Source organism: Acinonyx jubatus, chromosome D2 (assembly GCF_027475565.1).
Source record: "Acinonyx jubatus isolate Ajub_Pintada_27869175 chromosome D2, VMU_Ajub_asm_v1.0, whole genome shotgun sequence".
Lineage (NCBI taxonomy): Eukaryota > Metazoa > Chordata > Mammalia > Carnivora > Felidae > Acinonyx > Acinonyx jubatus.
Genome location: NC_069393.1, coordinates 53,527,117 through 53,539,276, shown reverse-complemented (window position 1 = coordinate 53,539,276; position 12,160 = coordinate 53,527,117). Strand labels below are relative to the sequence as shown.

The 12,160-nt window shown below is 47.0% G+C and overlaps 1 protein-coding gene across 39 annotated transcripts in view; it reads left to right on the top strand.

Moving 5' to 3' along the window:
• Positions 1-3,727: 3,727 nt before the first annotated feature.
• SORBS1 (sorbin and SH3 domain containing 1) overlaps positions 3,728-12,160 on the top strand; it is a 230,003-nt gene continuing 221,570 nt past the window's right edge. For 13 of the 39 annotated variants that reach the window (XM_053207924.1, XM_053207934.1, XM_053207932.1 and 10 more), the window contains exon 1: positions 3,729-3,881. The gene's annotated coding sequence lies outside the window, so the exon portion shown is untranslated. Of the gene's footprint in view, positions 3,882-12,160 lie in introns of all 39 variants that reach the window. The other 26 variants (XM_053207922.1, XM_053207918.1, XM_053207919.1 and 23 more) reach the window with 4 other exon arrangements.

The following is a 12,160-nucleotide window of genomic DNA, read 5'->3' as shown; positions in this document are numbered from 1 at the left end:
GGAATTTATAATCTGGTGAGTAGAGAGGATGAGGAATAGGACTATACACATATGTATAGAGTTCATGCCAAATATGGTAAATTCCATGACAAAGGAAAAAGTGAAATGTTGTAGGGCTGGAAGGCAGAAGTGCCCTCATTTCCCTGGGAACCAAGAATGAGTGTATGACATAAGAGATGGGATGGAAAATGGAAAGCCCTGAGCTTTACTTCAGGCTTGGTCACTGATACACAGAGAAGGCCTTGGTGTTTCTCCCCCCAGGACAGGCCCCAGAACTTACAAGGCCCATACAAAATGAAACTGTGGGGCCCCTTGTTAAAAAATGAATTTCAAGATGGCAATAAACTGAGAGTGGGACTCTTCTCAGCACAGACTGTGCACCTGGCCTTCCCTATGCCTCGGACCTGGGCCTCTGCTTCCTCTGGGGTTACCTTTGGGAGGTAGGGAGCCAGGTCTCACCATCCCAGCACAGGGTCCGTGACTCAGGTAAATCAGTGAACCAGAGACAAGAATGAATTGACACATTTATGCCTGCTGATTTCTTGGGTGGCTTTCAGTGTTAAGATGTTATTAGACCATGACCTGAACACTTCTTGGAGGAGACATTTGAGATGAGTCTTGAAGGATAGTAGGATTTTTCTCTCTTTCTGTTTCCCCCTCTTCTCTTCACTCCTGTCCTTACACTATTTTTCCATTTGTCTCATAAACACACAGACTAGAGGGGTGCCTGGATGGCTCAGTTAGTTAAGCATCCAACTTTGGCTTAGGTCATGATCTTGCAGTTCATGAGTTCGAGCCCCACATCAGGCTTTGTGCTGTCAGTGTAGAGCCTGGAGCCTGCTTTGGATTCTGTGTCTCCCTCTCTCTCTGCCCCTCCCCCCCACTTGCGCGCGCGCTCTCTCTCTCTCTTTCTCTGTCAAAAAAATAAATAAATTTACACACACACACACACACACACACACACACACACACACAGACTGGAACCAGCAGAGTTCAATATCCGAGGGATGACTTGAAGACAGACCACAAGATTCCTCAAGACACTTTCCCACTTACAGGGATGGCCTTGCCTGTAGATAAAATTTCCACAGGTAGAATCTGGTTTTTCATTTTCAAATTATTTTATTGTATTCTATTTTTTTAGAAAGAGAGAACACATGTGCATGAGCAGGGAGGGGCAGAGGGAGAGAGAATCTTTTTTTCTGTTTTTGTTTTTGTTTTTTAGAGAGAGAGAGTAAGCACAAGTGGTAGAGGGAGAGAGAGAATCTTAAGCAGGCTCCACACTCAGTGCAGAGCCCAACATGGGGCTTGATTTCACAAGCCTGAGATCATGACCTGAGCCAAAATCAAGAGTTGAGCGCTTAACCAACTGAACCACTGAGGCACCCCTTGTTTTATTTGAATTAAACAATTTCGTAGATGTTTATGAAAAAAAATCAGAAAAATATAGACGAGCAAAAAAAAAAAAAAACCAACCAATTACTCATAATCCCATAAGAAATATTTCTAATGGGATTACAGTATTAAAGTAGTTTTTAACCTGGGGCACCTGGGTGGCTCAGTCGGTCAAGCATCTGACTTTAGCTCAGGTCATGATCTCATGGTTCATGAGTTGGAGCCTGGTGTTGGGCTCTGTGCTGACAGCTCAGAGCCTGGAGCCTGCTTTGGATTCTGTGTCTCCCTCTCTCTCTGCCTCTCCCCTGCTCACTCTCTGTCTCCCACTCAAAAATAAACATTAAAAATTAAAAAATGTTTATTTTTAAAAATTTATTTTTTAACATTTATTTATTTTTGAGACAGAGACAGAACATGAGCAGGGGAGAGTCAGAGAGAGAGGGAGACACAGAATCCGAAACAGGCTCCGGCTCTGAGCTGTCAGCCCAGAGCCCGATGCGGGGTTCGAACTCATGGACCGCGAGGTCATGACCTGAGCCGAAGTCGGATGCCCAACCAACTGAGCCACCCAGGTGCCCCCAAAAATGTTTAAAAAGTAGTTTTCAAGCTACTTTTCTATTCAGTCAAGTATTGTGTACATCTTCATGTGTCAGTGTCACTGTACTTTTTCATTTTTCATGGTTGTATGGTATTCTGCCATAAGGTTGTACTATAACTCTCTCCTGGGGTTGTTGTGTGGTGTGAGTTAATGCATGTAAAACTCTCAGCACAAATACAGAATAGTGCATAGTGGACTAGATGTGCTCAATTAAAAGTCATTTCATTACTTTTTTACAGGGTCAGAAGGAACTATCTTGCCTAGATCAGGGGGTAAGCTAATGTAGAGACTGGGAAGCCTGACTCCTAGTCTAGTCTTCTTTGCAAAGCAGCAGGATGAAGTGAAAGTGGAAGGAGACATGGGTTGAGAGCTCCCCAGATTGAGTGGTTTCCTGGCGGTGTCTTGTCTTCTCTTGTACAGTAGGCTCCCAGGTGGCTAGGAGTGTTCTGCTATTTTTTTTTCTTTACACAGGACAGCCGGTGCTCAGCAAAAACTCGTCACTGTTCCTTGACATCTAAGAACCTTAGCAGATGTGTTTCCCATCGGCCTGTGCAGTCATTAAGGCTTGTCTTTACCTCACCACACACAGCTTGTTAACTGGAAACGTGCTTTGGCTGAAGATTCTTGCCAAGGGCGGCTGGCAAAAGTCAGTTTTGTTCAGCCCAAACGATGACTGTTCTACCTTTACGTATGTCCCAGGGATGTTGGCAGCTAGGCGTGGCTGCTTGCTGGCCCTGAGACCTTGGGCAAGCAGCTTCCTTTCTCTGATTCCTTTTCTGTAGCACTGGCGGGGGGCGGGGGGTACTGGAGGAGGACAGGATGGCATGGCCAGGGGTTAGCTCTGAACTCAATCTAACAAAGTACCCTTCTCTTCACTTGCACATTTCCCTGTTTTATTCTGTTCACTCTATGTTTCGCATTGCTGGGGATTTTAGTTTTTCACTTGTTTGTCTCCCTCAGTGAAATGGAAGCTTCATGAGGGGAAGCTTCACTGTTTTCTACGGTAACCCCAGGGCCCAGCACATGCCTGCCATGGAACCCCTGAATGTGTGTTTTATAAATGAAATCTCAGAGCCTGGGTTCAAATCCTGATTGCAATGCTTTCTGTGTGACCTTGAGCAAGCCACTTAAATGTTAACAGTTTTCCCATTTGTAAAAATAGGGATTAGTGACAGTGCCTCTTTTATGACTCTGAGGTTCAAATGAGAAAATATCCAGGAAGTATTAAACACTGGCTGGTACAGAGTATAATTATGATAGTAGCAAACATTCATGTAGCACGACGACTAGGCACTGATCTAAATGCTGACATATGTTAACTATGTTAACCTTCACTACATCCTACTGTTACACCATTTTACAGATGAGCAAACTGGGCACAGGGGTTAAGCAACATATGCACTCAAGACATGTTAGCTGTTATTTTTATGCCTACGTTCCTTCCCAGCTCCCCGCAGGTGAGCCCTCTGAAGGACCAAGAGGGCACGCGGGGCCAGCGTCGGGCCCAGCCAGCGGCCAACCAGGACGTAAAGGGTTACTGGGACCGCGCACGCCGTGTTGCTGAAGACCCGCGGGCCCGCGCTCTCGGCTCACAATGCCGCGGGGCGGGGCGGCGGGGCCCTACTTCGCCTCCCATTGGCGCACACGCCCCTTCCTGTCACGGCCGGGCCGGGCCCCGCCCCCTGACCCCGCCCCCCGCCCCGGCGCTGCCGGAGTGGACGGTTCCAGACGCATGCTAATGAGGGGGCGGCCGCCTCAGCCCATTGGCCGGCCGCGAAGTGTCGGTGAAGTCAGCGGCGAGTCCCAGAAAAACAGAGCGGGGCCAACTGCAGCGTGTAGTGCGAGTGGGGCAGGACGCGCGCCGCCCGCCCGCCCGGAGACCCGCAAGGTAAGCCCGCGCCAGCCGCCCGCTCGCCCGCCCGCGCTCGCCCGACCGGCGGCGGCGGCGCCGGGGGCGTGCGGCGGCCCGGCCCCCGCGGGCGGCGCCTTTGTTCCGCGCTAGGAGGAGGCGCGTTTAAAGGGCCAGCTGTTGGAAGGACTTGGGGGACGCCCTCCCCCAGAGCATCCCCCGTGGTCACGGGGAAAACCGTGGTCCCCCTTGGCCGAACCCTCCTTCCTTCCTGCTGGGTGGATCCTCAGTTTCTCAAGGAAAGTTCCCCAGGGTGCGGGGCTTCCCGGGATTCAGGTTTTGTTTTATTTTTTGTGGGTGGGGGTACGTGCGATCATGGCCTCTGCTAGGAGGGAACGTCCGCCTGCCTCAGGCTGGCTGCAATATGGGTGGGTGGAGGAGACATCAAAGCCCGGGTGGGTTTGCGCTGTAAAGTGAAACTACCAAGGAGGGGCTCCTCTGCAGCAGCCAGAGGAAGAAGGAGGGAGCGAGCGGCAGGATGGAGGCATCGCAGGTGTGTTCATTTATCAGCATCCCCCAGGAGGAGAGGGCGGCGGGAGGGGCGCTAGGACGATCCGTCTGGCCTAGGACCCGCCTGAATGAGCGGGTACGTGTGTGGGTCTGGGAACACCGTGCGTGCCCATCCGCCCATGCTCCTTCATTCCCCAGAGTGACTGGCAGCATCTTGCTAGGCAGCTTATCACCGACATGGACGGAAAGCCAACTCCTTTCTCCGAATTCCCCGGGCATCCCCGGCTCCCACCTGGCTGCTTTCCGATGTGGCTTCCTTGATACGCGGCAGCGCCATTCAAGATAGAGGGGGAAAGAGGCTTGAAGTCATTATGTACCGTTCATGGGGGAATATGCTGTCGAATTCTGCATCCCCGTGCATCCGCTGTCGTAAGATGGCTTTGAAATTCACCAGTGCATGCTTTCTTCAGGCAGACAGAATTTATTACGCTATTACATTGCTACATAAAAGCAGAAGGGATCCCACTGAGCGTGGCTCCTTTTATCCAGACCCTGGGTTTTCCCAGTATGTTCTGGCTGAGCCTTTGGATTTTTGTTTTAAACTGAGCGCTGGGATGCTCCTGTTGTCACAGGGCCTGCTGAAATTGCCAGAATTGATTTCGCTGTCAATAGGAGGGAGGTTCGTTTAGAGACATCATGGAACCTATCTAGCAGTCGGGCCTCTGACATCCCCCCCGTCCCCCCCCCCCCCCCCCCCGGCCACTTTTCTTCTCATAAGTGGAGGCCAGGGATGGCTTGTCTGTCTCCACTCTCCTTGGTTTTCAAGCTCCTCTATTTAGATTCAATTGTGTGGTTTTGATTGGAGAGGTAGCTTGGTGGTGACTGAAGAGAAGGGGTGGATTAAAAGTGGGGTGGGCAGCAGATGGGGACAGCAGCTTCAATGACAGAAAGCACACGCTGGACATTTGGAGACTCCAGATCTACGGCCCTTAGAGACAGGTGAGCTAGATGGCTGTCTGCCCACAAGAGGGTGTGTGTGTGTGTGTGTGTGTGTGTGTGTGTGTGTGTGTGTGTGTGTTGGCTTGAGGGAGGGGTGGGGGAAGAGGATGCTGCCAGCAGTTTTCTGCCCCACCCTCTTGATGCTGCCTTAAATAGCTCCTTGCCAGCCATGCTCTGCTGTCTCAGGCTCTTGGCCTAAGGGGATGGCAGGGAAGGGTGGGTCTGTTGGCACCTTTGCTCAGGGCACTGTTAGAGGGGACAGTTAGGAAAAGGGTAGTTGTCCTGGGGTTGCAGAGAGCTCATGTCTCAGCTGGAGGGCCCAGAGTTGAACTGTCACTGGTGGCTTCCCAGCAGGGAATTAGCAACTGAAAAGAAATGCTTTCTACCCTGTGGGGCAAAGAGATGGGAGGATATTGTCATCTTCCCTTCGACCCCACCCCCTGTTGGCCCCATCCTCCTCTGACCTGCTTTCTTTCTTTCTAGTTGGAGAGCTCCTGTGAACTTTTCTGAAGGGATTGGGAATAATGGGGGGCGAGGTAGGAGTTCTGGGAAAGGCCGAGCAGATGCTTCTTACTGGTAGAACAAAGGACTGTTCAGCTCTCCTCTCTTTTCCCCTCCCTAAAATAGAGTTGAATATAGATAGCAGAGTCTGGGGTTTTCTTTGCAGAGTATGAATGGGCAGGGTTCTGGAAAGAAGGCTTTTATTAGGTAGCATTGGTAATGGCCATTCAAATTTAGCTCTGGACCCTTCCTTGGACATGGACATAGATTTGCTGTAGAGGGCACTCACTGGTAATTTAGGATTTAATCTGTCTCTGTAAAAGGAAACAGAAGGTTCCAAAAAGCTTTGGTGGAGAAGGTCTGGGCCAGAGGCAGGACAGCTGGCTTTGATCCTGGCCACTAACCTGCTTTGGGCTTTGGGCTAGTGGCTTCCACTCTCTGGGCCTGTATCCTTGTTGGAAAAAAGTGGAAGCTCTGGAGAAGACCATTTCCAGGGGTTCCTGACAGCATTACTGTTCTTAGATTCACAAGTACAGTTTGTGAGGGCATTTTAAGATTCTATTCTGTTTGCTAAACTGATGTTAAACTCAGAGTATTGCTCAATGGTATGAAAGAATATTCCACGACTTCGGTTTCTGATGGCTTCAGACTGGCCTTTTCCTTGAATAGTACAACTCAGAAGGTTTTTACTGTATGCAAATAATTAGGAGCTAGAACGGCCCTGAGTGAGAGGCACCCACTGAGTGAGAGGCACCCACCGTCTGAGTGGGTGGTTGGTTGGGGAGATTTGAATTGGCAGAATGCTAAGGAAGGGGAGTTTCTAGAATTCGTTCTCTTTTCCTGTGTGTGTTTCACTCACGGCTTTATTTATGGTTATACAGGTGAGTGTTCAGATATTTAGAGCATGAGCTTTGGAAGAAAACTCTGTGATTGCCAGGTTTCACCCCCCTCACTGAGGAATTTGAGAGATTAGGAGAGTTTGGTGATTTGTCCAAAGTCATACAGGTAGCAAGATGCAAAGCCAGGGCAGGAACCCAGGTGGGGTAGATTCTAGGTCCTGTATTCTAGATTATCTCTTAAACTCCCTCCTCCTCTGAGATTCTAAAATGGGATAGCCAAAAGTAAGGAGGAAATAGGGGCTGAAGAAGGGAGAGGTTGGGGGCAGGTCAGGTGGGGAAGGGGAAAACACAGACCCCAAGCTTGAAGGAGAGAGGGATGATGCTGAAAAGGGAACTGCCAGCTGTGATAACAGACTCCTGAGCCCCTGGAGTGAAGTAAGTGAGCAGAGGCTTGATGTAGACAGGGGTGGGAGTGGATGGACGAGAGGCCAGGCTGGGGTTAGGATCTCCTGTTGACCCGTAGACTGCAGAGTGTGGTAGAGGCTGCTTTGTTTTAGGGTCAGCTGAGGCCTTTGGAACCACTCGGGCAGGTAGAACTTGAACATGTGGGAAGTCAGGTGTGCTGATGGTGATGCCGGAGAATGCTGAGGTGGGACCCAGTTCTGCTGAAGTCCCAGGTTTTTTTGTTTTTGTTTTTTACGTGCAAAACTAAAAGTTTTCCGTGGAATTTCTTTTCAACTCAAGCAGCATTTTCTCCTCTTGCATTGGTGTTTTGTATGTTTTACGAGATAGTGTTTCATGTACTCCCTTTTCAGAGGCCAAACTTGGAGATGACTGATTCACTGAACTGTAGCTCACGTGAGGGGAGCTTCTGGCCTGGGATCTGAGCTAAGCCTCAGAATTTCAGTGAGCAATTAAAGAGTTGTGAACAGTGGTTAACAGATCAGTAGCCATTCAAAAGCAAGGATGAAAGGTGATAATAGCCCAAGCCAACAACTGGCCTGTATGGTGTAGTTTACTTTGGCTGGTTCGTTGGGCCTACGAAGTGTCTCTGTAGATCCTTGGGTTGTTCCCTCTTTTGGTGTTTGGTTAGGTGTGTGGGTCTGCGTGTCTCTTTGTCGTCCCAATCTGCCTTCTCCACATCTTCCTCCTCTATACATTTCTTTCTGTCTCCTCCTGTTGTGTCTTCTTACCCTCCTCCCCCATTCTTTCTTTACTGTAAAAAATGTAGCTTTGTAGTGTATTTTAGTGTATTTACTGTTATTAAAATTTAATCTTCTCTGTTCTTAATTTAAAATCAGTTGAGTTCATTCTTTTTGAATGTGCGGGTATGTGTTTTACACACAAAACAAACAAACCAAACCCAATTAAATTGCTTTTTACTCCTTTCTGTGTGGCCTTTCATTGATTTCTGCCTCCCCTTTCCTCCCCGACCCCCCTCCCCCTTTCTTCTGTGGTCAGTAGTGGCTCTTTATAGAAAAAAAATCCCCAGCTTAGTGTCATGTGGCTATTGTTTTTACAACAAAAACAGTTACAACAATAGAAAAAGTTTCCACCCCTGTGTTGTGGACACAAGGGACACCCTCTCCCAAGAGATGTGCCCTATTTCTTGACTTCCTTCCATGGAAAGAGTGTCTGCAATGTATTCTCCAATAGAGGCCTGTACTGTAAAGGTTGGGGGTGCTGATGACGAAGCTGGGGCTCTTGCCTGTGATTCTGGTAATGCTTAGAGTTGGAGAGGTGGGTGGGCTTATGGCCAAGAGAGTACATCTGAGAATTCAGTGTGATGGTTTTTCCTTGTTTCCCTCAGCTGACCTACCCCGTCAGTGGCACCTCTTTGGAAAAGAATGAGCTGCTTCTCAGCCTTCTGATTCATCTTGGTTGGGACCCAGGGGAGTGTAGGCACCCACTGACAGGTTGTGGGTATGAAGTCCCAGGTGCTTTGATGGATGCATGCTGTACAGCTTTAAAATTTTCTTCTGACTCAGATTAATTACAGAGAAGATGGAGTTTTAGCACTCAGTGGTCAGCAGGTAGTGTAGCGTCTAACGCCGGCCTTGCAAGCAAGAGGTTGCCTTGAAATCTCTAGTTAATATGTTAAAAATTCACATGCGTTTTGTATTCTACTCTATAATATGTCTGTGTTGGTTTTAGTATAAAAGTATTTGAAATGCTTTACTGTTGAGTACAACTGATGGTCCAGGAAAATGCTGTTTTCTTGGGCCTTCACTTGTCCGTGCCCATTTTATTTTTAGTATTATTTTTTTAAGTTTATTTATTTATTTTGAGAGAGAGAGAGGCAGGCAGAGAGAGAGAATCCCAAGCAGGCTCCATGCTCAGCACCAAGCATGACATGGGGCTCGATCTCATGACTGTGAGATCATGACCTGAGCCGATATCAAGCAAGAGTCAGATAGTTAACCCACTGAGCCACCCAGATATGCACCCATGCACATTTTAATTATGCACAGCAGGTCCTGTACCCCAGCTGAAGAAGCCAGCAGTGGGGCGCAGGCATCAAACCTGTTGAGAGCTGCCCACCCCAGCCCTCCCTGCTGGCTCTGCCAGACCCACTGGATGTCCCAGTCGTTCAGACCTCATCCATGTCCCGAAAGACCAGGTTCTCTCTCACACCAGGGCGTGTTCCCTCACCAGAAGGCCTTTTTTCCCCTTTGCCTGACTGACTCCTTGGTCTCCTTTCAGACTCTCCTCACATCTGAAAGAGGTGGTTTTTTTTTTTTTTCCTGTGTTCAGCAGTAGCTGATTCCTGTCTGTCTTTTCTACCAGATTGTGAGATCTGGCAAGAAAGAATCTGTGTTTTATCCCTCTTTAAATTCAGTTTTAATTTACATCAAAGTCGTATACATATTCACATATATAGTTTTAAAAGTCAAGTAACATTGCAATGTTAATGAAACGCTGTGTCACCCCTCCTCATACCAGGATTACTCTCCAGAGTCAGTCACTGAATGTGATTTCCTATTGCTGCAGTACCAAATTACCACCAACATAGTGGCTTGAAGCAAAGTAAATTTCTATTATGGTTGCGTTCGTTAGAAGTCTGAAGAGGTTCTCACTGGGCTAAAGTAAAGGTGGTAGCAGGGCTGCATTACCTTCTGGGAAGAATCTGTTTCCTTGCTTGCGTCTTCCAGCTTCTAGAAGCTGCCTGCATTCCTTGGCTCCTGGCCCCCTTCCTCTGCCCTCAGAGCCAGCAGTGGCTGGTTGAGTCCTTTTCCTGTTGTATCACTCTGAACACCTCACCATCTTCCTCGGCCTCCCTTCTTCCTCCCTCTTCCACTTTTAAGGACACTTGTGATTACTTTGGGCACACCTGGTGATCTAGGATGATCTAGGGTGATCTCCTTACTTTAAATTCACTTGATTAGCAACCTGAATTCCATTCCCCTTTGCCATGTAACGTGTTTATAGGCTTGGGGATTAGGATATGAACATCTTCATCTTTGAGGGGCCATTATTCTGTTTACCGTAGTCACTCCACCCCTTTTAACTGTTTCTCTTAATATTGCTATTATATTTGTAAGTTCCTGCTTACAGTGCTGTTTCCTGATTGTTCAGTTTGGATGTTATTCCTTGATGTCCTACCATGGATTAGAGGATCCCTTATTCCCCTCATCTCCCCTCCTGTCCCTTCCCCACACACATCCCTTCCCTTCCATCTTGTTTTCCTGATGTGGTTACATCACAGTTTGGAGTTACATTGATAGTCAGTGCTTCAGTTATTTTGGCCATGTAAATAGTGTTCATGGCTGAGTCATGTAGTTCTGCTATAATGATATTTCCTTTCTTGTACATCTTTTTTTGTTGTTGTTAGTAATTGCCTTCTTTTTTCTACTTACTTAGTTTTCTGTGTACTTATTGCTAATTATCAAAGAGTCTCTGACAGCATTTCAGAGCATCTTTTTTTTTTTTTTTTTTTTATAACCTATGTTCCTTTTTCATTTTATTACAGTTTTTCCCCTTGGAGACCTCCCTCCCAGAGGCCTCCATCCCTTTCCTCTTTTCTGGGTTGATAGACCTCTAGGCCTGTGATATGACTCATTCTGGGGGCTCCTTCACCTTGTCCTGGGCAGGATCCTATGTTTCCTTTTTCTTGGTTTATTCCTCCAGGAGGTTCTAAGAGAGGGTCTGTGGAAGTTGATCACTTCAAACTTGCATGTCTGAAATACCCTTGTTCAATATTTACACTTGATTGGTGGTTTGATTTGTCTAGAATTTTAGGTTGAAAGCCATTGTCTCTTAGAGTTTTGAAAGCATTGCGCCTCTGTCTTCTAGGTTCCAATATTAATGGCACGAATTCAGATGGCCATTCTGATTCTCGATTACTTATGAGCAACCTGCTTTTTTCTCACTGAAAGTTTTAAATGTAAATTTTCTTGCTTTAAAAATTATTGTGCTGGGTCCTTGGTGTGCTGTTTTGATCTGAAGACTCACATTCTTCAGTCCTGGGAGATATTCTTATACTTTTCTTTGATAATTTCCTTTCTTCTTTTGTCTTTGGAACTCTTCTATTAGTTGGATATGGGACGTCCTGGGTTGAGTTTACAATTTTTAAATCTTTTATTTCCTGTTTTTCATTTTATTTTTTACCTTTTTTAAAGTTTATTTATTTATTTTGAGAGAGAAAGCACACGTGCATGTGTACATGTGGTGGGAGGAGGGGCAGAGGGAGAGAGAGAATCCCAAGAAGGCTCCATGCACAGCAGGGAGCCCAGCATGGGGCTTGATCCCACAAACTATGAGATCATGACCTGAGGTGAAATCAAGAGCCAGATGCTTAACTAACTGAGCCACCCAGGTGCCCGTATTTTACTTTTTGAGAGACATCTTCAGCTTTTCCTTAACTCTTTTGAATTTTTAAATTTTGTTTTCGTGGTTTTGCATGAAACACACTTCCGTGTTTACTTTCTAGAACTCCCTAGTTACTTCTCTAGTGGTCATTTTTTTTTTTTTAATAGCATCTTGTTTCATAGGTGCAATAAATTCACTTATGTTGGGTTTTGTGTGTTTTTTTTTTAAATTCTTTTTATGTTTATTTTTGAGAGCTAGAGACACAGAGCACGAGTGGGGGTGGGATAGAGAGAGAGGGAGACACAGAATCCGAAGTGGGCTCCAGGCTCTGAGCTGTCAGCACAGAACCCAATGTGGGGCTTAAGCCCATGAACTGCGAGATCATGACCTGAGCCAAAGTCAGACACTTAACCGACTGAGCCACCCAGGTGCCCCAGGTTTTTTGTTTTTTGAGTTTGTTTTGTTTTGTTCTGTTTGGTGTTTTTCTGTTGTTTCCTGCTTTGTCTTTGTTTCCTCCAAGCCCCTTTTCCTGCTTGTTTTGGTTACTGAATTTCCCATAGGAGCCTTCCTTGTCCATTTATATTTGAAGAGTGAATACTAAAATGCTGATTGGGCATCTGTGTGACAAGGAAGGGGGCTTAACTTCCTTGTAGGGTTCCA